General features: G+C 33.9%; 1 protein-coding gene across 2 annotated transcripts in view; it reads right to left on the reverse strand.

Moving 5' to 3' along the window:
* LOC106457481 overlaps positions 1 to 23,111 on the reverse strand; it is a 66,129-nt gene that overhangs the window by 39,699 nt on the left and 3,319 nt on the right. Inside the window, exon 1 of one of the 2 annotated variants that reach the window (XM_022383433.1) lies at positions 1,533 to 1,732. The exons of the other annotated variant lie outside the window; for it this stretch is intronic. The gene's annotated coding sequence lies outside the window, so the exon portion shown is untranslated. Of the gene's footprint in view, positions 1 to 1,532; positions 1,733 to 23,111 lie in introns of those variants that run through there. 2 annotated transcript variants of the gene reach the window in all.

Here is a 23,111-nt window from a genome sequence, read left to right on the forward strand (position 1 = left end):
GACAAGGTTTTGTCATCATCAGGTACATCATCAGAGTACCTGATGATGACAAAACCTTGTCGACACGTTGTACATTTGCTGTCATGTTAAACTTATATTAAAGTTTTTCTTCATTACCCATTTAAGCCGTCTCCAGCCATTATTAGTCTCAAAGTGGGTTCCTCGTCATCGAAAAAGTTGAGTACGTTATATTAAAAAAAAATGTTTGAATCTCACCATGATGTTAATGTCACCCCTTATTGAATGCACATCTGAAGCTGCCCAGGTAATCTTATTATAACGGAGCTTGCGATGTATACGGATCTTGGAAACTACCGCACCGATCATCACCAATCATAACTGGGTAATATTATTCTAACTAGGCAGTATTTTTATAGCTGAGCAATAAATAAAACAAATGAAATTTCCACACAAAAAATGATAAGTTTCAGATTTAACCAATAAAAATTACAAAGAAAAAGGAGTAAGTTTCAAATATAAAACAATCAAAAAACAAACTTTAAAAAATTATGTTTTTTTTTTAGTGAAAATCTCACGAGTTTTGCGATAGAAAAACAAGGCACTTTCATTGATAACTGCGTCCACAAAGAAATACTTCAATAAAATCTACTCTGTGATGTAATGCTGTGATGATAGCTCATTTTAAAACTAAAATTTCAATAACACCCTTTTCTCATCAATGGTGAACATTATTGAATGTCAAGTACGAGTACATTGTTGTAGAACTAACTGTCAGACAATTCTAGAACAGGCCGCAGGTCCAATAGCTTTCCACAGGAAGTAGCAGTTATACGTGCCCGGAGGGTGGGTATTTCTGCTAGTATATATAATAATGATAAAGTGAATAAACTAAATTTTTCGTTGGTTAGAACCCAGGCCCGACTGTGGCAAAACAAGCACAATAGATATATAAAACGTTAAATTATATTTACTAACTGGGAATTGGTTCATCCCGACTAAAGTATTGTATATTTGTTTTAACAAATTCAACATAATAATTTTGAAGTAACAGTCTTTGACACGATATAAAAGCATGTGTGTATGTGTATTTATCTGACAATGATCTTCCACTGTGTAATTATTAGCAGAATGTACTTAAATTGTAAAGAGTTATATTCGGATCAAATATCTACATACAAATATACAACTAGCATCTATTTAGTTACACATCTTGCTGGAGCTCTGATTCAGTTGATCCTTTATATAAAGGATCAACTGAATCAGAGCTCCAGCAAGATGTGTAACTAAATAGATGCTAGTTGTATATTTGTATGTAGATATTTGATCAAACACGAATCATTAATAATTAAAAATAAAACAAAAACGTACTTTACAAAGTGATACGATTGTCTAAGAAAACAAAAACTGGTTAAGATGTAATAATAAATTGTGTAAAACAGATTAACAACTAAAGTGGGGAGGGGGAACACAACAGAAACCTAAACCGAAAATCACAGATAAATACGTATAAAAACAATATTCGTGACTTATATTTTGCGAGATAAACTATCTAAAATTCACAATAAACATACCAATGACTAACCACGACGATCACCTCCTTATTGTTCACATGACAGTGTGTGTGTGGTAGAACTTCACTGAAATGCTTCCGCTAACAACATGGCCTAAGGGTTAAATATGACTCATTTAGGCTCTTTCTATGTCCTATTGTTTACCAACATTTCTTTGAATGACCTCAAACAGTATGCGTGCAACAGAAAAGTAAAGTAAGGTGAAAGCAGAAAGAAAGAGAAGTCACGTGACTATTAACTGCAAGTATTAGTTAATCCAACCTTCATCGAAGGTCACTTAGAATAGACAGCTGCAATTTATATACCAAAATCTTCCCGTACATTGTAGGCAGAAACATATAAAAATCCGGGCGATTTATACGCGTGACGAGTGCATCCAGTGATTTAACATACGCTCAGCATAAGCGAATGATTATAATAGTACAGTATAAATATTTTTACATCGCTTGTATATATGTTCACATTACCCATAAAAAGATATACACATATGATAAACAGTTGAGATTGAGGAAAAAAAATATCCTTAAGTTTAGTGCATGTTAGTCATTAAAAGAGTCGTAGTGCCTGTTTTATTAGTATTATGGGCAGAGAGACATTTATGGTGTTGTGACAAGAAACACGGGCAGTTGTGTATTTTAAATCTCAACTCCGAGTCGTGGTGGTGTTGTCGATGTATTCATACTATATGGGAGTATATTTTTAGTGTACTTCGTGCATAACACGTGAACAATATATTGTTGGCATAACCATAAACAATACTGAGTTATTTTAGCCTACGAAGAAGACATAAATATTTACAATACGTTCGAAATGAAATTTGAAATACAATTTTATAACTGAGCATACAAAAGAACAATCGTTAAATTTCATGAACGCTAAAATAACACCATCATTCCACCACATGTGAATATGACATAGATATAATCAAAGTTACGATATGGCACATTGAATTATTTTTCCTTTTACTTGTAGCTTCATGGTAACCTATTATATTAAGTGACCATGCTTGTAGCTTCATGGAAACCTATTACATAAAGTGACCATGCTTGTAGCTTCATGGAAACCTATTATATAAAGTGACCATGCTTGTAGCCTCACGGTAACCTATTATATAAAGTGACCATACTTGTAGCTTCATGGTAACCTATTATATAAAGTGACCATACTTGTAGCTTCATGGTAACCTATTATATAAAGTGACCATGCTATCATAATAAGGATGAATATTAAGTATTTACTGTCTTCATTTCTTAACGAGTTGTTCTCTATAATACACTTACCCTCTACTCTCTGTCCAATATACAAAGTTGTGTGTTACATTTTCAGGTGAGTAATAGCATAAACCACAACTTGAGTTTTCTGTTACACTATTTCAGGTGAGAAACAGCATAAATCGCAATCAAATTTTTGTGTCACGTAGTGTCAGATGAGCAACAGCATAAACTACAATTTGGGTTTTGTGTTACATTGTGTCAGGTGAAAAACAACATAAGTCACAATACATGTTTTGTGCTACTTTATCAGGTGAGCAACTGCATAAACCATAATTTGGGTTTTGGGTTTATTGTATGATAAATTTTTTATCAAACTTTCATTTTTTGAAAGTATTTTTTTTCAACATTTCTAAGACGTAGTTGGCTAACTCGTTTACGAATACTAAGATTCACGGCTTACCTGGTTTGATTTGAATTTCGCGCAAAGCTACACGAGGGCTATCTGCGCTAGCCTAGAGGGAAGGCAGCTAGTCATCACCACCCACCGCCAACTCTTGGGCTACTCTTTTACCAACGAATAGTGAGATTAACCGTAACTTTATAACGCTCACACGGCTGAAAGGGCGAGCATGTTTGGTGGGACGGGGATTGGGGAAAAGAGTGGGTAAACTACCCTTAGTCGGAAAAGATCCTGTCCGTTATGCGCCCAAGTCATTCTATACAATAAATTGGAATATGCCTTGGCGTTAACCCTTCGTATAGCTACAAGTTGCCTATCATGAGAGAGTTTTATTTGTTTCTGGCAGTTATCTTGATTTTAAAAGTAATTATTTCAGAAGAAATAATTACGTATCGAGGGTGCTCGAAGATTAAGCAATCCTCCTTCACCTCGCTCGTGGCCAAGGAATATGAACTTAGCTTGAGAAACAGGAAATTAAGTGAAGATCAGAGTGAACTAAACTAAACGGCCGATATAGGACATATGGTCCATCAGGGCGGAGGGGATAGGGCGGCGGGGATCTGTAAATCCTAAATCACGAGAGAGTAGGAGTGAGTATTCTCTAAATGAGAAGTGGGTAACGTCAGTCGAGCACCCTAACCACCTGGCCATGCCGGGCTATAGTTTAGTAGCATCGTTCCAAACCATCTAGCTCCCCCCCCCCTAATTATTTTGCTCAAGTGTACAACTTAACAAATGACAGTTTCTTTTTCATTCTTTTATCCTTACTGACAATACAAATAAGGAAAAGAAGAGAAATTTATGTACTAAAAATAAATTCAATATATATAATGACTTCATGACCAAATATAATATTTACGAAGTTAATTACTTAGCGAGGCAGGTGTTGCTTCACGTACGTCGTGTCGCTTCTGTTCGTTTTATCTTATAAGGTAATATTTCAAGCCTTAGCTTAAGAGCTAAGAAAAGCAGCAAATCAAAGTGAAAATAAAAAATAACATCCAAATTCAACGTTTAGATGTAGTGCAGAAGACACGGTATATGTCTAAACAAGTTTTCGTTGTTTTTTTAGCTATGTAGCACCGGGTCTACCCACCCTAAGTTAAATTTAGATGCAGATCAAACGCTTCCGGTGAAATGTAGCAGGAGGTACTTACTTCCAAAAGCTTCAAGAGATGACGAAATTGTGTATTTATTATTATTCTTATTGCAAGCGTTCTGATAGAAAAAAAAGAAAAGAAAAAGAATTGCTCTATATATTAGAAACAGAATCCCAGCCACACAAGGTTTGAAATTTTTCTTTTCAGTACTAACCTACGATAAAAAACCGTAGAAGATGTGTCGTATATAATCAATATTTAGCCATGTAAATGCCACATACACAGGCGGAAGTACCATTGGACGTTCGCCTCCAAAGTTTACGCCTGATGGGGGCAGTTAAAAAAAAGTTAATAATTTTAAGGCTGCCATACACAACATGTCCATGTTTTAATATGAATAATTTAGGAATTACTCCATTTGAAGTGTATAAATACCCTATTTAATGGGGATAATCCCTCCTGTACCATTTAGAGTTAGCCACATTCAGGTCTCGCATGTACTTTAGCTAGGACACTTTAACTGTAGAATATCGAAAAATAAGACCTGAAAGTTGCAACTAAGTATGTAATCCTCCTCATATTTAGAAATGGACGCGTATGTCTGTCGTTTTATTTACATTTTCACACATAAAGATATGGTGGTAGCGTGCTCATTTTTTGGTTAAGAACTGGATTTCTCAGCTTAATGACAAGAGAATATAGTATTCTAAGGCGGAATTATTTCCAGGAATGGAGAATTACACAGAAAAACCCGGTATTGGACACAATATCACATTACAGTGGATGGTAATACACTGGTGTTGTAGGTTTTAGACAGTGGTTGGTAAATCTGTCTAGCAAGCTCTCAACCAGAAGATGAGCGCACTTCCACCACATCTTCAATGTAAAAAAAACCAAAAAACATGAATAATTCGATCGTTGAAACCTATAACTCATAATAAATTCAAAGTATATCATAAAGTGGACACGATAAGTTTGTTGCAACAACCTACAACAAAGGAAAAATACTTCACTTGGTTTCAACTGGTTCGTCATCTCCTTTACTTGGGCATATGACGACAACTTCACTAACAAAACAAAGTCCCTTTGTGCCAAGATGCAAATAAGACTGCCAAACTCTTGTTTCTTTTTTTTGTATTTTTTTTTCAATAGATAAAACATTTAAAAGCCATAACCATACCAGGTCTACAACTTATCAATTTCAGAATTTCGCCCAAGGGCACACGAGATGTATCTGCGCTAGCCATCCATAATTTTGAACTGACAGACCAGAAGGAAGGTAGCTAGTCAACAGCATCCACCGCCAACTCTTGTGTTTCTCTTGTTCACCAGGTCTACAAGATGGGGAAATTTCTTCGCATGTTTTAAAAGTCAGAGAAACTGTAATATACTTTGTGTCAACCAATATATGACCGAATAACATGAAGATAACTGATGATTGGGGGGGGGGCTAACCACATATTCTATCGAAAGCTAGGGACAATGAGAACTTAGTTAGATCGAATTATCACTTCATGTGCATTGAATATACATTTTAAGAACCCATGAGTGAAAACAAAGAATATATTAAAATAAGTCAACCACACTAAATCTGCCATATATTGTTCACTGTTTGTGTTCTTGAATACTGTTTGTTAACCAGCTTTTAGGTAGCAATTAAGTATTGTGATAAGGAATTGATTTAAGTATCATTTCTACTGTTAAAGAAGTAGCATATAAAACTTTGTCCCTGTGTTTAAACAGGCACATCGCCAAGAATTTAGAAAGTTTTATGAAGAGTTTGCGCTATACTTTTCAACGTACAAGAAGTTTCCTGGATAAACAGGTTCACGTTTGGCCTTGATTCAAGGTTAAATGAAGACAAGCACCAAGCATACAATAAAATGAACGAAAGGGAAATAATAAAAACAAAAAGACAGAGGTTTCTTGAGAAAGGGATTCTTTGTCCATGTTGTGTAGACAATTTGGACCACCCACGTCGTAGCCGATCCCTCTGATGTTAAAGGGACTACGAGGGTTTGCTTACCTCTGTCTTTCTACACGTGGTTTTTTCTGTGTCAACAGTCCATACAGTAAATTTGGTCGTTTAAAGACACATTACAGATTATCATGATAACAAGAAAGACATCTGACAAATTATACTTAAAGCAGCTTGTACGTTATACGTGTAAAGTTCTGAAAACTTGTGGTTTATTCAAGTTCGAACAAAGCATTTAATTTTTTTTTCACACAAGACAGCGGTATTTCTGCGGACTTACAATGCCAAAAACCGGGTTTCGATACCCGTGGTGGGCAGAGCATAGATAGCCTATTGTGTAGCTTTGTGCTTAACTACAAACAACAACAAAACGAAAACCTTAAAAAACCGAAAACAACAAAATCTTAGTATTACCTGATTTCGAAAGTGGTGATTACTATTGAAATATAAATTATTATTTAGTTTTGTACCAGATTATCATTTGCTTTACCTCAAAACTGCCAATCATTTCGAGAATTTAAGGTCCGACATATCTCAGTAATATTCATTTAACTGATTCAACTAGTCACTGTCTATTAATACTTTACTCTTGCGCCAAGATTAATATCATGTTTAACAATGAGAAAACTAACCCCACTGGACTTGCTATTTTTTGACCAAATTGTCACCCCCTCAGAGTTTTTGTTTAAGATGTTTTCCCAGACTAAGTTTGTTCCAGGCTAATATTTTGTTTTGTTTTTAGGAAACGAGACTACCGAACGGAGTTGTTTTATAATTTTTAGCGGCTGAAATTAGCTCATATTGTCATGACTCCATTCCTGACTTTTGAAACAAATATGTTAGATATTCTACTGCAGGCCTGTGTAGAGGTTAAGCACGTTATATCAATACGATTCTGGAGCCTCTCCACGTCGTTACAGTCAACGTTATCACGTCCGCATGCTTTATCTGACGACCATGCATCTAGACAATAGTCCTGCAGCATATTTGTAGTTTTCATTGCAGAAAGTTCCATCGTAAGTTTGTCATGTCCAGAACACGCTGCTTCTTCCTGAAGGCTTTCCATAAGACATCTAATGCACGAGGACGACGTTCGCCCAGCAGTCCGATCAGAGAAATCCAAAGATGCCGAATCTGGTGAATGTCGTGGAAGCAATTTGTATACATGTGAGTTGAGTTGTATTTTCAGAAGGAGATCCTTCTTTATTATATTGTGTAATGATGTTTGGGGCACGCGGAGGGCTTTTGTCACTGACGTTTGTGATCGTGGATTCTCACCTGTTACAAGACGCCAAACTTTGTTTATCACGCTGGTGTACGATTTGTCACAAGTCTCTTTTTGTATGGTCCTGGTTTCACAAGTTGATCCACATTCCTTTGTTTTTCAATGCTATTATGTATAAGGGACATCCTGGTATTGAAAATTCTAAGTCCCCGATATCAACAAGTTTAGGATCAGAGTTTATAAATTTCTTGTATCGGAAAGGATGATACTTTACTCTTACCAAATACGATCAATTTTCGGTGGTACCACACCATCTAAGAGGCCCAGTGCGGCCAAGTGGTTAGCATGCCGGATGTGAATACTAGGATCAGTGGTTTGTGTCCCGTTACGGCCAAGATTAAATAAAAGAAATCTCACTTCACAATTTGGGTCCATGGGAGAGGCGGTCAAATCTCACTATAAGATTAGAGTAGCTCACAAATTGGCGGTGAGTGGTGTTGACTAGTTGTCTTCCCTCTAGTTCATCAGTTCAAAATAAGGACGGCTAGCGCAGACAGCCCTCAAATAACTTTACGCGAAATTTCACAAACTACACTATTATGCAAAACAATGTCAAAATGTAATTCCGTGTCAGTGTAAATTACTTGTACCTGATGATGACAAAACCTTGTCGAAACGTTGTACATTTGCTGTTATGTTAAACTTATATTAAAGTTTTTCTTCATTACCCATTCAAGCCGTCTCCAGCCATTATTAGTCTTAAAGTGGGTTCCTCGTCATCGAATTTGTAATTCTAATACATTCCGTTCCACCGGTACTTTATATTGGCTGTGATTGTAACATCACTTGCTGATTTAAATATTCAAAATCGTTTTCATAAATCTTTCACAACCGTGTATAAAGTACACGTAACTCTCAATGTAATTTCTGATATAATCTAATACGGTTAAATACTCTTTTAAAGTGGATTTAGGCAGTGTATTCAACATGTGGAGTGAATTCTGTGTGATATTCTCCTGCAGTTTTGTCTTGCTGAGAATGAAGACCAAACGGTCATCTTTAAAACCAAGAAAAACGGCAGAAGAAATCAACTGAAAACTCAGTCTATAAGTTATATTTTACACTACACATTGTAAAGGCACAGACTTAAAAAAAAACTGAAGAGTTATAATATACAGTTCATGTGTATATCGAAATAGTTAGCTGAATCTTAACAGCTGATAAAATCTATAATTGAAAAATAAAAGACGATATTTCCTCGTGAAATGTTCAAATTCATATGTTTCCAAACAGAAGTATCCTTCGGTTCGCAATTCTGGTTATACATTGATTATTCCAGTCTTTTACTGTTTTAAAGAACTGTTTGTGCTTGGTTCTAACTTCACTTAAAAAGGAGAAGGTTAAAGTTAGCTAATAGTTGCTTCATTAGGTAACTATTACTTATAGCTATTTGTGAATATTGTGTGTGTGTGTGTGTATATATATATATACACAAACACACACACACATGCACATTCAGATCATAAACATGCCTACTTCTAAACTGTATGAGGTAAATGTATCCATCGGGAAGCTAGGATGAGACCTTATGGGTCACATTACATCTCGGGAAAGGTTAAGGTCACTTCTCTGTGAAAAAAGTACAACCAGTTTAGTTTTCAAAAGGCTGACATATGGTGACAGCATGCTGAATCGTCTTCTTTGTTCTCTTGTCTTCTAGGCTAGTTTTGTGTGTGTAGATCAAGTGTACAACTGTTTGATGAATTGCTTGCTTGAAGAACAACAAGCGAGGCCTGAGGTTGATATCCATGACTGTTTTTATTAGACAAGGCTTTGACTGAGGCTTTATTTGTTGAAGTTTGACGTAGTATAATATTGTCATTTGATATTCATCGCTTTCAAATGTGAAGTTAATAACATATGAAAGAATATCTTGGTTTTACTGTTTAGTTACCTGAAACGGCCAAATCTAATTTTCGTTGAAACTCGAAAGTGTAGTATTTTGACATCCGACAAGCTTTGGAAAAATAAACTTAGCGTAATAAGCTTGCTACATTTATTTATTATAATCACTAATTTTTGTAAATCCATCTTTTAACCTCCGTCCTCCCTCCCAAGTGACTCAGCGGCAAATCTGAAGGCTTATAATCAGAGGCGTTGTTAAGTGCTTAAAAGATTCGGGGCTCGAGCACATAGGCGCGGGAATTTTCGGCGTTTCAGTATGATATCGATCATGGTTTTCTATTCTGATTTATTAAGACATCAATTGGGGTTTCAAGGCACTGTCAACTAGAATCGGGACACGGGTCCCGTGTGCTAGCAGCTAGCGTCGCCTCTGCTTCTAACGTATAAAACCGGGTTTCGATACTCGTGGTGGTCACAGCTAACCCATTATGTAGCTTTGCGTTAACAATAAACAAACAAACCATCTTTTAATCAAGAATAACATTTTTATTAAATATCCATCCATAAAAAGAATCATTTAAACAACGAAACTTTTTAGGCAGGAAGTATAGAGAAATAAACGAATCGATTGACGATTAAAACATCGGTTACACTATGGTGTGAACTTCTTTTCCAAGCTGGCGAAGCATGGTTGTAATTAATCACATTTGTCATAGACATTAGCGTTTGTTGTGTCCCAGCCGGCCTAATGAGCTCTGTATTGAGTGAAACGTGTCTTCGACAATGGATACGGCTAACTATATATTATTCTAATTTTTGAAAATCCATAAGGAATTAGATAAAGAATGCAGTGTTAAAAATGGGATTAATACTAACGTTTTATGACAAGCACAATTAGTTATAACCATGCTTCGCCAGCTTAGAACAGGCTTTCACATCATAACAAGAGTTATATATATATATAATGTACGAGTTTTTGTTTGAACAAAAGCTTGACACTGTAAAAATTAGTAATACATCAAGCTATTCACATACACACAGAGCATTATGTGTGAAATAATTTTATATCAAATCTTATGTTTGCAGGAAAAAGTAAGGTATTTGTAACTACTTTATGTAACCTATTGGCTAAGTGCCCTTATAGTTTAGGCATAGCTATTCCTAATTTAGAACTGCTGATCAGAGAGAAGGTAAACAGTCAACAGCACCCGCCACCTATGCTGCTACTCCTAAGTAAGTAATGGCATTGACTATCACAATTATAACATCTCCTCAGCTGAAAGTATGTCTTGGCTCGAACGTTGGACTTCTAGCTGGTACAGATTGTGATGAATAGTCTATGTAGTGAAAATCATGTTTATATATGGAAAACGAAGTACACGACATGGCACACGAATATTGATATGAACAACATAAAGTATTCTAATCAATAAACAGATCTTCATAAAATTAGAAGTAATCACCACCACGATTTCCAACAGCTCGTCTTTATAATTCTTCGAAAACAAAACTAAGAACTGATTGTCTACGCCTATTAACACAGTTCGTTAACGTTGCGTAGTTCCTAAAACTGAGACAGCTTATACAGTAAGTTCTTCAACCGAACACATAAATATAATGATTCTAGGTCTCCGGAAAATGACGTCATGCATTAATAGTCAGGAAATGACGTCAAATTCAATGAAAGTCAAACGTAATGTTCCCGATAATTTCGGAATATCTCCATGTGGTAAACAAAGGAAAAGAAAAAAAAATGACATCTATATTTGTAAGAAAATTTTACGTAATCTAGATAAGAAATATTCAATATCATTCACACACACATACATAAATATATAATACAGATGTGATGCATCATAAGTGTAACAGTTTAGAAGTCGTGAACAGTTATGATACTCAGCTTATATTTTGCTCATCACTATATATTCGCCCCCCAGTGGCACAGCAATATATCTGCGTACTTTCAAACGCTTTGTGCTTAACTTCGAACAAACATACAAACACTACATATTTTATCACACAAATTGGGTTCTGTCTTCATATTAGTAAATATATCTGCGTACTTACAAACGCTTTGTGCTTAACTTCGAACAAACATACAAACACTACATATTTTATCATACAAATTGGGTTCTGTCTTCATATCAGTAAATATATCTGCGTACTTACAAACGCTTTATGCTTAACTTCGAACAAACATACAAACACTACATATTTTATCACACAAATTGGGTTCTGTCTTCATATCAGTCTCAACTCAAAGCTTAAATATTCCAAAGTTGTGTAATCAACTATTTTTTCACTAATTACAGGTTATATTAGTATTTTAATACAAAAAAGTGAGGAATAATTTAAAATTCGTTGAGTGAATCATTTTTTCACTACTTATTATGCATATAACTTTTATAAATTTCAAACTTTACGCTGAGGTATAATTGACGAATACGAGTTTCGTTTAGAAAGGCCAGAATATTATTTAAGATAATTTCATTTATGGACCTGATATGTGTTTGTACAAACACGCACTTGGTGGAAGCTGTTCACCTCACAAGTTTATCAAAGATAAGAACACGGTTTTTTCAAACTACGTTATTGTCAGTTAGAAGTTACTTCAAACTTTCTTTGTTGAGTAAAATTTGAATAAGAGTAAACACGTCTTTTGTAGCAAAATACATTACTTGAAAGTTCATGTAATTTCAAGTTTTAACTGTTATTGTTGATGATGATTTTCAGAACAAAGCTACACAATGGGCTAACTGTGCTTTGTCCACCGCGAGGATTTGAACCCTGGATTTTTGCGTTATAGGTTCATAAACTTACTTCTGCCCCACCGGGGGGATAAGTTTAGCTACACATAATATATGATTAACAACATTCAACAGTAAAAACAAATTTCGATCGATCCTCCCAAAGACCGCAAAAATACTATGAAAAAGTACTGTTACATGCCGTCTATGAAAAAGTACTGTTACATGCCGTTTTCTCAGTGCAAAACCACATAATAGGCTATCTGCATTCTGTCCACTGTGGTGAATCGAATCCCGAATTTTTGCGTTGCAAGCGCTTTTATATTATTGATTGACTATAGTCATTAATTGTTTGTTTGTTTTTTGAAGTTAGACACAAAGCTACACAATGGGCTATCTGTGCTCTGCTCACCGCGGGTATTGAAACCCGGTTTATAGCGTTGTAATTCCGCAGACATACCGCTGTGCCACTTTGGGGGCATATCAATTAATATTGTCAACAAAATTAAGGATTTAATTTCTATGTTGTCGTTTATTTTTTAATCCACGAAAATTTACTTACAGTTGGAAAACTCGACTACATATAGAAAAACATCGCATTAAAAAAAATTGCTTTTAAAACAATATGTATGTTAATTCAACTGCCTCACAAATATACAGTTGAAATAAAAATAAAAACGCTTGCACACACACGCATATATATATATATTTAGGTATATATACATATATAACACCTGTGGAGGATAACAATAATAACTGGCTTATTAGACTATGTATTTCTTATCATGAAATTAGCATATACCAATTATAGTGGACTTTCACTCTATGCAAACCCTTCAAGCAATTATTCATTTTGTATTATTAGTACTATATAGTATCAAGATACTACTTGCAGCATTTCCATTTATTTAATTTGCACTGATGGCCATCCAATAATAATTAATAGGTTTTCGTTTATTTTTCACTAGTGCCAAATGTAAATTAGGCCTACCATTCATAATGTCAGTCTACTCTAAACTAAATCTAATGTGTATAAAAATATTGGTGTCAGTGTTTTTATTCCCAACCAAAGAAAATACAATTAATGTTTCTCTCTAAAACACACACAGTGTTTACCTACTCTATTTTATCTATCATAGAACATTGCAGATAGGTTAGGATTTTTTTCTTTTTTTTACTCAAACTGATGTTTCAATACTGTGATTTCAAAGTCTACTTTATGGAACCTTCACAAGATATGTTGGTAGGTTTATTAGAATTTATTTTTCTAGTAAATCAAATCTTAGATAGTCAAAACTTTTAAAATCCAATCCAACAATATGCTAAAACTTCACTTTCTTCCAAATAATCCCTGCTGGTACAACCGCTGTTTGAACATAGGGTCCCCTTGAGTTACAGAACATAAAAACACAAAGTTAAATTATAAACTTAGAAACTTAATAACTCTAGCTGACTGCAAACTCTTTAACTGTCTGAGCTCTTGATCACTTACATGTAAATTAATGCTTATTTGAAAGAACTTATTTGAATAAATTCTACCAAGTACTCACTTAATCTCAAGGGATTTCAAACATTCAGGATATGTCCTTTATTTGGGTCTTCTTTAGAAAAATAAAAATAGAAAAAGCAAGTACGAAGAGTAACTGTTATGTCTGTATGAGGTCCAAAATTTAAAAAAATTGGTATGCTGGTGATGATAATGTTACAATATACAGTGATGCAGACATGCCAAGAACATTTAAAATAAACTTTTTGTTTAAGTGACCATATGTTTGGCAGAAATAGCCAAGCATTGCTTGCACACCATAAAGGCATTTTCTCATGTTATTGAAAGCTACTTAACACCACATACATAAATATCACCAAAAAGTTCATACAATGCTGAAGTTGTGGCTGTCTGGAGGAAAAGGAATCACACAAGAGTTAAATGCAAATAACCATCCCTAATTTTGAACTGATAAACTAGAGGGAAGGCAACTAGACAATGACATCCATTGCCAACTCTTCAGCTAATTTTGACTAATCGAATAGGGGAAATTGAGTAATTTGCCATCACTCTTTTAACACATCCATGGACCCCAAGCAGAGAAAGAGTTTTTGCAGCAATGGGTCGCAATCATGAATCCTCAAATTTCCAGTCCAGCCACACTCACAACTAGGCAACCCCTGGCCACAAGATATGATAAGTGCTAAATAAGTTACATGTGAAAACCAAATGCTCCACACAGAAAGAAAAACACCTATGTCTGAAATGGCGGTTGAGTAGAAGGTGAAGTGGTTTCTTGAGCATGGAGGAAGAAAGCCTCATCCAAGTTAAATGAAAAGACAAATGAATCAGGTGTGAAACAGCAGCTCAAGAGTAGAACTAGTTTTGTGAATATGAAGAAAATTCCCATTGCACCTGGAGAAGAAGTTAAACAGATCAGCTGTGAAATAACAACTGAGTAACAGGAAGTGGTTCTTGAACAGGAGAAAATTCCTATCACAGCTAAAGGAGAAGATAAAGTGATCAGTTGTAAAACATCAGTGAGTAATAAGAGGTGCTTTGAGAACAGGAGACAATTCTCATCACAACTGAAGAAGAAACCAACCAGGTCAATTGTAAAACATCAGCTAAGTAAAAAGAACTGCTTTGAGAACAGAAGAAAATTCTCATTACAGCCGAAGAAGGAGAAAATTCCCATCACAACTAAAGAAGAAAGTAAACGGATCAGGAGACACTAGTAAATAAAAACCAATTTGAACTTTTATAACTTCACATACTAGGCTTTGAAAGACCTATAACATCCTTTAGCGATTATTATTTTGTCATTACTAAATAAATATTTTTAAGATAAATGCAGTGACAAAAACTACAAACACGTATTAATTAAAACCAAAGTATATCACTGAAAAAATAATGTGAGGGTTTCATTTAGATGATCATTGGAATGTTGACAAGAATAACTGGTTTTGCAATGTAATCGAACAGGTAGTAGCCTATTAATTATTTAAACATGACAGATTTGCTTTCTTATTTAATGAAAAGAGCTAAATGCTCTTCACAGAGCATGACACAGGCGATTAGGCATACACTAATGACAGTACTGTTTGGCCCCTAAGTGGCTCATCGGTAAGTCTGAGGACTTATAACACTAAAAATCATATTTCAATACCTTCAGCAGGTAGAGCACAGATAGCCCAATGTACAGCTTTGTGCTTAATAACAGCAGAACAAAGAAAATTACTGTCTAACAATTAATTGGTCTGTCTAAATGCAACTATGAAAGTTGACACATCGTATCTGAATGCTTACAGGAACGTTTTGTTTCACAAATTTTACAAGTTCTTTCTTTTATTTTTCAAATACATATAGTTATTAACAACGGATAAATTCAAATTTTAAATGTATTCGTTAAGATGAAGCTTCCTCTTATATTTGGTTGGGGTGTGTGAGACTGAGTAATTAGCATTCTCGTACTTTGAGTCTGATGATTCTGGGCTCGCGACCCCTTGTCGCCACGAACAAGCTTTGCACGTTGAGACCGTGAATGAGCTATAAGAATGCCAGTCAAATCCCTCTAATTCGTCAGAAAACAAAAGTAGCCTATAAGTTGGTGGTGGGTGCTGTTAATTATCTACCTTCCCTATATCAGTACAAAATTATGTGAAGAAAGCCTTTATGTAGCTTTGCGTGAAAATCTTAAAACAAACAATTCTCTTGTATTCCCATATGATCTATTAGTTGTAATATATTTTATTTTGGTGGCTAAAGCGTAACTGGAAAGTCACTGATAAAAAAAAAGAAAAACCCACAACCTTTATATAACTTTGGGCATTTTTCCAGCAGCCAGAAGCGAGCCAAAAGAAGAAACTGTGATACATACCTCCAGAATGACAGTTGGCTTTCTATATTTGTCTTCGTTTTTTATTTTAATCTTGAATGTAACGAGACTCTTTACATTCAAATTCTACCCAGAAAGAGAAAGGTGTGTATTTACCTGTAGTATGGCGTTTGTACAAGTTAATAAACTTCCATCTGACAGTTGTGATTTTATGCAGAGCAGAGTTGTACTGCCCAATTTTATGGTGCCGGAGCCCAGCAAAAATTTGTCAGATGCATGATGTGTTATATTAAAACCCCATTTTATATTTCTGTAATTCCATTTTATATAAATAAAATATACTAATTATTCAAGACTACTTACATTAGTGATAAATTAAATACACAACTGAACTTCCTTTAAATTAAGCAGCAAGGAAAGAAAATCAAAACAATTGGTACAATATAAAAATGACTAACATAAAATCAAGTTTTGAAAACGCATCAGTTACTTAGTTACGGTATTCTAACTGCACTACAATACTAACAACTTGGTCATTGTTAATGTTAGAAAAATGGTAATCCAACTTCACACTGACATCTTACTAACAAACAAACAAAATCAATTTCAACTAAAAACATTCTCAGAATCATCACCGGAAGATAACAAGCATAAAAATTATTCCGATTTAATTATTCAGAATTATTAGAAACACAATTTGCAACATTTGAGACAAATATTATAACCTGGACAATTACAATAATACAACACTTTCCGTGCATTGCACTGTTCTGTGGGTATTATAACGTCAATTAGTATTATTAGCTACTGCACATATTTTTATGTTCTGTAGAAATTCGATGTATCTGTGTTATTCTAAACATTACATACTATTTCTGGTACTTACGGATATTGTGAAATTTAGGCTACTGACTATTATATAACACATGCAAACAAGATTTTACATTCGAAAACGTACGCAAAGTTATCTCAAACAAGCATCGGCCATCAAACGTTTAGAAACTAACATACAGTGGTAAAACTCCAGTAGGTAATAATTATTGTACTGTAAAACAGGATCTGGAAAGCATCTGTATTCTAGTTTTAAAATACAGCTTTTAAAAAGAAGTGTTGGACTTGTAAAATGCCACCACGCAGTTTAAAGATGCCAATATTCGTTTTATACAATTTTATATACATATAAATAAAGGCTCTCACTAAATAAAATTGTTCACTTGTCAGAGTATTATTGATTTGAAATGTCATGAAATGCAAGTATGATAACAAATCCTAACAAACTTTGTTTTTTATTCAAGATCTAGCAGTTTTAAATACTAAAGATTGGTTAAAGGTACTCTTGTGAGTCAGTGTTAAGTTTACGCACTTAAAATGCTAAAAACCATGGTTCGATTCCTCGCGTTAGATAGAGCGCTGAGTTGCGTAGTTGTGATCTAAAACAAACAAGATTCGTTAAAATGATACTGTACTTCCATCTGGCGTACAAAAGTATCATTATTTTATACTTATGTCTGCTTGTGCGTATCATTCAAATAAAGTCTTTTCTTTAAATGTCTAAATCTTTTAACATATTCCATATTAAGTAATTAATATATTCAAAACTTTTGGCCAATAATGAAGACTGTAGTTACCATGTTTTTGTTAAATTACATAAAACTTATAAATTCATTATGCAAAATCTGTAAAGGTATTTTTGATGCTGGAAATAGTGCGAGGGTTTAATGAGGTGGGTGATGTAAAATTTTATCCAGTTTAAAAACTTTACAAGAATAGCTGGTTGTTCTGTGAAAAGTGGCGGGTACCCTAGTAACTTAATGTTTATTATTATTTTAACAAAATACGTTTTTCAATTGTTTAGCGTAAGAGGTGCTTGCTAAGTGCCCTCTTCAAAGCATAAGACGTATGATGCAAGCAGTATACTCACTATTCATCCAGTCTGTGGTTCATGATGTAACAATATGAACGGGTACATTATAGCTTTATACATTAAATATTACTAGCTAAATTTTTAGTTTTTTTTTTCCAATGAAATTTTAAGTTCAGTTTCTGTTTCTAATCGATGGTTATTAACACTAGGAAAACGAGAAATTTTATAGGGATTATTATTTGTTTGTTTGTAGTTAAGCGCAATGGGCAATATATGTTGTGCCCACCACGAGTTTCGAAACCCGGTTTTTAGAGTTATAAGCCTTCAGACTTACCGCTGAGCCACGTGGGGGAGGGGGGGGGCTTGGGCTAATTTACAGTTTCAATAGATGTTTGGGGGTATACCCAACAGCCAGGAGATCACTAGTTAGAGTAAAAGTTCTACAGACAAGCGAGAATTACATTATCTTAAGGTAATGCAGTACCCTCGAAATAAATGACCCAGCTTTCCTTTAATTATTTGAAGAGTTATTCTTGTTAATAAAGAACGTGTAATAACTAATATTTCATCAATGTCTAAAATACATGGTAAATATAATTAGTCTATCTGGTTCATTACCAGAAGGTTATACTTTTAATAGCAACTTTTGAAGTTTAGATAAACGTGTTCTGAAAGTAGACGTACACCTCATGTACGTAAAGTTCATGTAGTTTAAAGCTATATCACTTCATATATAGAAACACGAAATAACAGTGACAGTAATAATAAAGTATATGCCGTGGCTTTTGCATAAGTTCACAGATTGTTATTTGATAGTAGTGACATGTAAAAATATATTTCTTTTACACATGAATTAAACTAAAGGAGCGCTAAGCCTACTTTCCATGTGATAAAACCATTTTTGTTGGTTATGACACGAAACTATGTAATATATATTTATTTTCGATACTACCCTGTGTATATATTATTGCAAATTTTGCATTAAAGACGTCAATTACACCAATAAACATTAAAAATAATGCATACAACATCTTACACGACTGAAATAAGCATATTCCGATAAAAAATATCTTTACGTGTATGCTAAATGAAAAGCAAATGTGTCTAACGATTCATAAATTTCATTTCACGTGCAGCCTATAGGGTGTTTGCGTGCTTTTACAGGGCATGACCCAGAAATTTCGTTGTAAAATATAATCAATATTGATTATTTAATTGTATACCAAATCTGCATCGGATTTATCTTAAATAAATAATTCTCGGATGAGATATTGTCTGATAATGAAATTTATATATTATAAACTTTTTAATTACTATTTATTACAATCTCTTAAACTGTTTAATTTTCATATGTCCTGAAAGTTAACCCCCCCCCCCAAGCATCTTACTTATAACACACAACTAGTTTCATCTGTATGCATAATCCCCAGTATTATTTAAAGAAAAGAAAGCATTTTCTACCTTACCAAACTTGTCCGTGGTTTTTTAAACAACAGAGTTTGTTTTTTCATGTTAGGGCACTACATTTGATGAAAATTCTTAGATATGGAAAGAAAATTATATTCATGGCATAAAATTATGAGTGGTGATAAAGAGTGTTTTTTGATAAACGAAATACGATTAGTGAAGTCCATCAGGTGTCTTTTTTGGGACATTTGCGTTTCAGTAATTGTTTTAATGATTTGGATAGCTCTTGAACAGTAATATTTTCAAATCCATTAGCAGCACTAATATGTTGGAAATGACTGACTAAATTCAGACTGTTTCACAAATCAAGAAAAATCTTTAGGGTTTATGACAGGGCCAGAACATGGAAAATGAGTTTCAATACTGAGAAGCAAAACATTATGTACTTCAGGTATTGTAATCTGTAAAAGATCACAGGTGTGAAGAGCATTGGTATATAATATAATAATGATTTAGATGCAGTTAATGATAAGGCCTAAACCATTTGGCTGAGTATTTAATTAATAAAACAAGTATTGTTTTGTATTCAGTTTATGAAACTTTTTGAAATGTAGGAGAAAATATTTTTGTTGTAGCCTGATATATTGGAGAGAATTCAGCTAATTTAATTCATTTCATCTATAAGGACGAACTTAAACTTTTAGTATTACATATAAATTAAGAACAACAAAGGACCTGTTGGTCCATCTTGGCTGTCCTATCCACTATACTAAACTCCAAAATAAATCATTCAAAGTCAGTACTTATCATTCCAGCCTTCCCTTTAAACTCCCTTAAATTAACTGAAGGCAACCCAATCCAAAGGACATAACTGAAGATGACTCCTATCCTGCCAAAATTTATACTTGTGTCCCCTAGTCTTACTATTCTCACCATTAAATAAAAAAAAAAGGTGATGCATCTACACTATCAATTCCCTCTAACTCTTTATTTTCTCCCAAGATAAAAAACAATCTTAACCTATCCTCTTAGGCCAACCTTTCCATCCCTGGCCATCCCTTTCCAACAATTTCTAATCTAAGGAATACCAAGACTAAACACTGTACTCCAAATGTGGTCTAACCAGTGACCTATACAATGACATTATAACCCCTTTTGTATTTCTGTAGATACAACCTAAAATTCTATTTGCCCTGCCACTAGCAAAGCATTGTTGTTTAGATTACTTAAGATACTGATAAAAAAAAGAAGAGCATCAAAATCGTTTTTTTTTTAATACACTATTAAGATTATATGTATCACATTATGTACAGAACTCAAATTATGATATCCCACATGCATTATCTTGTATTTATTAAAACAGCACTAAAATGACTAGTAGTAAAAGCTTTCAGCATTTAGCTTGTTCCATATCGAGTATATAATCTGAGAAGGGTCTTGATACAAGCTAAAAACCATTAAGGGTTTGAGCAGTTTTCTGATGAGTGTTCTATTAGTGCTATTGTTGGAATGGTTTGAAATAAGGATTTGAATATTAAGGTAAAACTTAAGTTTTGGAAACCGCAGTACAGATATGTTTTCTGAAAGAATATTTTTTGGTTTGATTGTAATTAAGCACAAAGCTACACAATGGGCTATCAGTGCTCTGCCCACCACAGGTATCGAAACCGGATTCTAGCGTTATAAGTCCGCAGACATACTGGGGGGGGGGGGGCTTTTGGTTTGAGTTATAAACTTTCAGAATTGTTTGGCTGATGATGTGGCCTGTGCTGACAGTTTCAATTCTTTTAAAATTTTGTTTGGTAAGTGGAAGTGAAGGGCTATACTTAAAGTTTTATTTATTTTTATGAATAAGAGGTAAGTGGCCTTCTGTTACCTTTTTTTGTTCTGAAATTATTAGCTATACAAGTTTTATAGGGCAGTTTATTTGTTTTAATGTGATGTTTGTTTGTTTTGGGTAAACGAAGGGTGATTTCAATGCCTTATATTTTTAAGTTACCAGTTGGATTTATAAGGCCAAACAGAATTTGTTTGAGATGTTTTATTTGTTTGTTTTGGTAGGTAACAGGTGATCATGATGTCTCTTATGTTCTTACATTTGTAGGTACATAAATTTAAGTAGTATTTTGTTTTTTATTTATTTGTTTCAATTAATATAAAATATTTTGTGTGAAAAATTGATAAGTGAAAATGACTCTGGGACTGAGACTTGAAACCAGGACCCCTAGTTAACAGGGCCAGTGGTCTTAGGGTTGCTAACTGTCCTACTTTTACTACCAACTGTTGTCAAAGTGTTAATTTACTTTGGTTAGGGGCCATCCATGTGATAGGGGGTCAAAAAGTGTCCTAAATCGTATGACATCCTTTATGGAGGGCCCTTACAAAAAAAAATCCTCGTTCGAACTTTTCTAGAGTTGGCAACCTAAGTGGTCTGCTACTGAGCTATCCAAAAGTGCAAGTTGCCTCCATCAATTTTCACTTATAAAGCCTCTCACTACGAGTAAGATCACCAAACTATGATATCTGATGGGGATGAGTTGTATATCTATCACACTGAGAGGGTTTACAAGTGAAAACTGCTAGAGATAACTTGTTCTCTTGGATAGCTCAGTGATATAACACCAGTTCTGTTAGCCAGGGGTCATGAGTTCAACCCAGTTACAAAGTCACTTTTTTTTTAAACATAAAATATATAATATTAATTACTACCATATAATAATATTACTATTTCATTTGTTGTTTTAATAGGTAACAAGTGATCTTGATGTTCTTACATTAAGTATGTAGATTTAATGGGTATTTTTACTTGTTTTTAACATTTTATTTGTTTTGGTAAGTGAGGGGATGATATCGATAAGACAAATGTCCTTCTGCCAACTTGCTCTTTGTTGTCATTAAAATATTTTTTACATTTACTGCTTATTTGCCTTTTTTGATAAAAATACATATCTTCAGTCTAACATACAGTTCGTTCTTACAATTTACTAGTAGTATCGTCATATGGAGTGTTTGGGTTTTCCATCTTTTTTTTTCAGTCATAGTGTCTACAGATGAGTATGTATGCATACTCAAAATATCCATATTACATTCAGTTAACATCTTTTATTGGGAATTCATTCTCACTAGGTATAATAGTATATACTGTGTTAATGATAATGATTTTACATTTTATACAGTTTGTTTTAATATGGAACAAATAGTTTAATTGATATGCAGATCAGAAGATTCATGTCACCATCAGATAGAACTGTGAGCAGTACGTGATATATGATCAGCCTTTTACGAGAGAGAAAGAAATAGTTGCAATCTGTTGATTATTCTGATAAATAACAATATTATTATCAAGAAACTTTTTTTATGTTTATTTAGTCAGATAAAATTTTTGTTTCTACAATTTGATTATAATGTACAAATTAGAATATTTATGAGAATCAATTGTCATTATAGAAAATACAAATGGAAGTTTAAAATGCCTTTGTAGTCCTCAAGCACTGTAAAATGCTATTCTGGTATTTTACGTTTGCTGACACCAATTGCCTTTCCTAATATATACATAATTTTTTACCTTTTATATGACCAATATACACATGTATGGTATTTTTATCACTCTTTTTTTAATATGATTATACTTTAAATGACCAGCCTTAAATCACCAAGCTCTATTATATTCTCCACCCCTACCCATAGATAGCATAAACTAATTTATTTCTCTCTATTTACCTCACAGTTATATTCTCCACCCCTCCCCCTAGATAGCATAAACTAATTTATTTCTCCATATTTACCTCACAGTTATATTCTCCACCCCTCCCCCTAGATAGCATAAACTAATTTATTTCTCCCTATTTACCTCAC

The sequence above is a fragment of the Limulus polyphemus genome, unplaced genomic scaffold (assembly GCF_000517525.1).
Source record: "Limulus polyphemus unplaced genomic scaffold, Limulus_polyphemus-2.1.2 Scaffold336, whole genome shotgun sequence".
Taxonomy (NCBI): domain Eukaryota; kingdom Metazoa; phylum Arthropoda; class Merostomata; order Xiphosura; family Limulidae; genus Limulus; species Limulus polyphemus.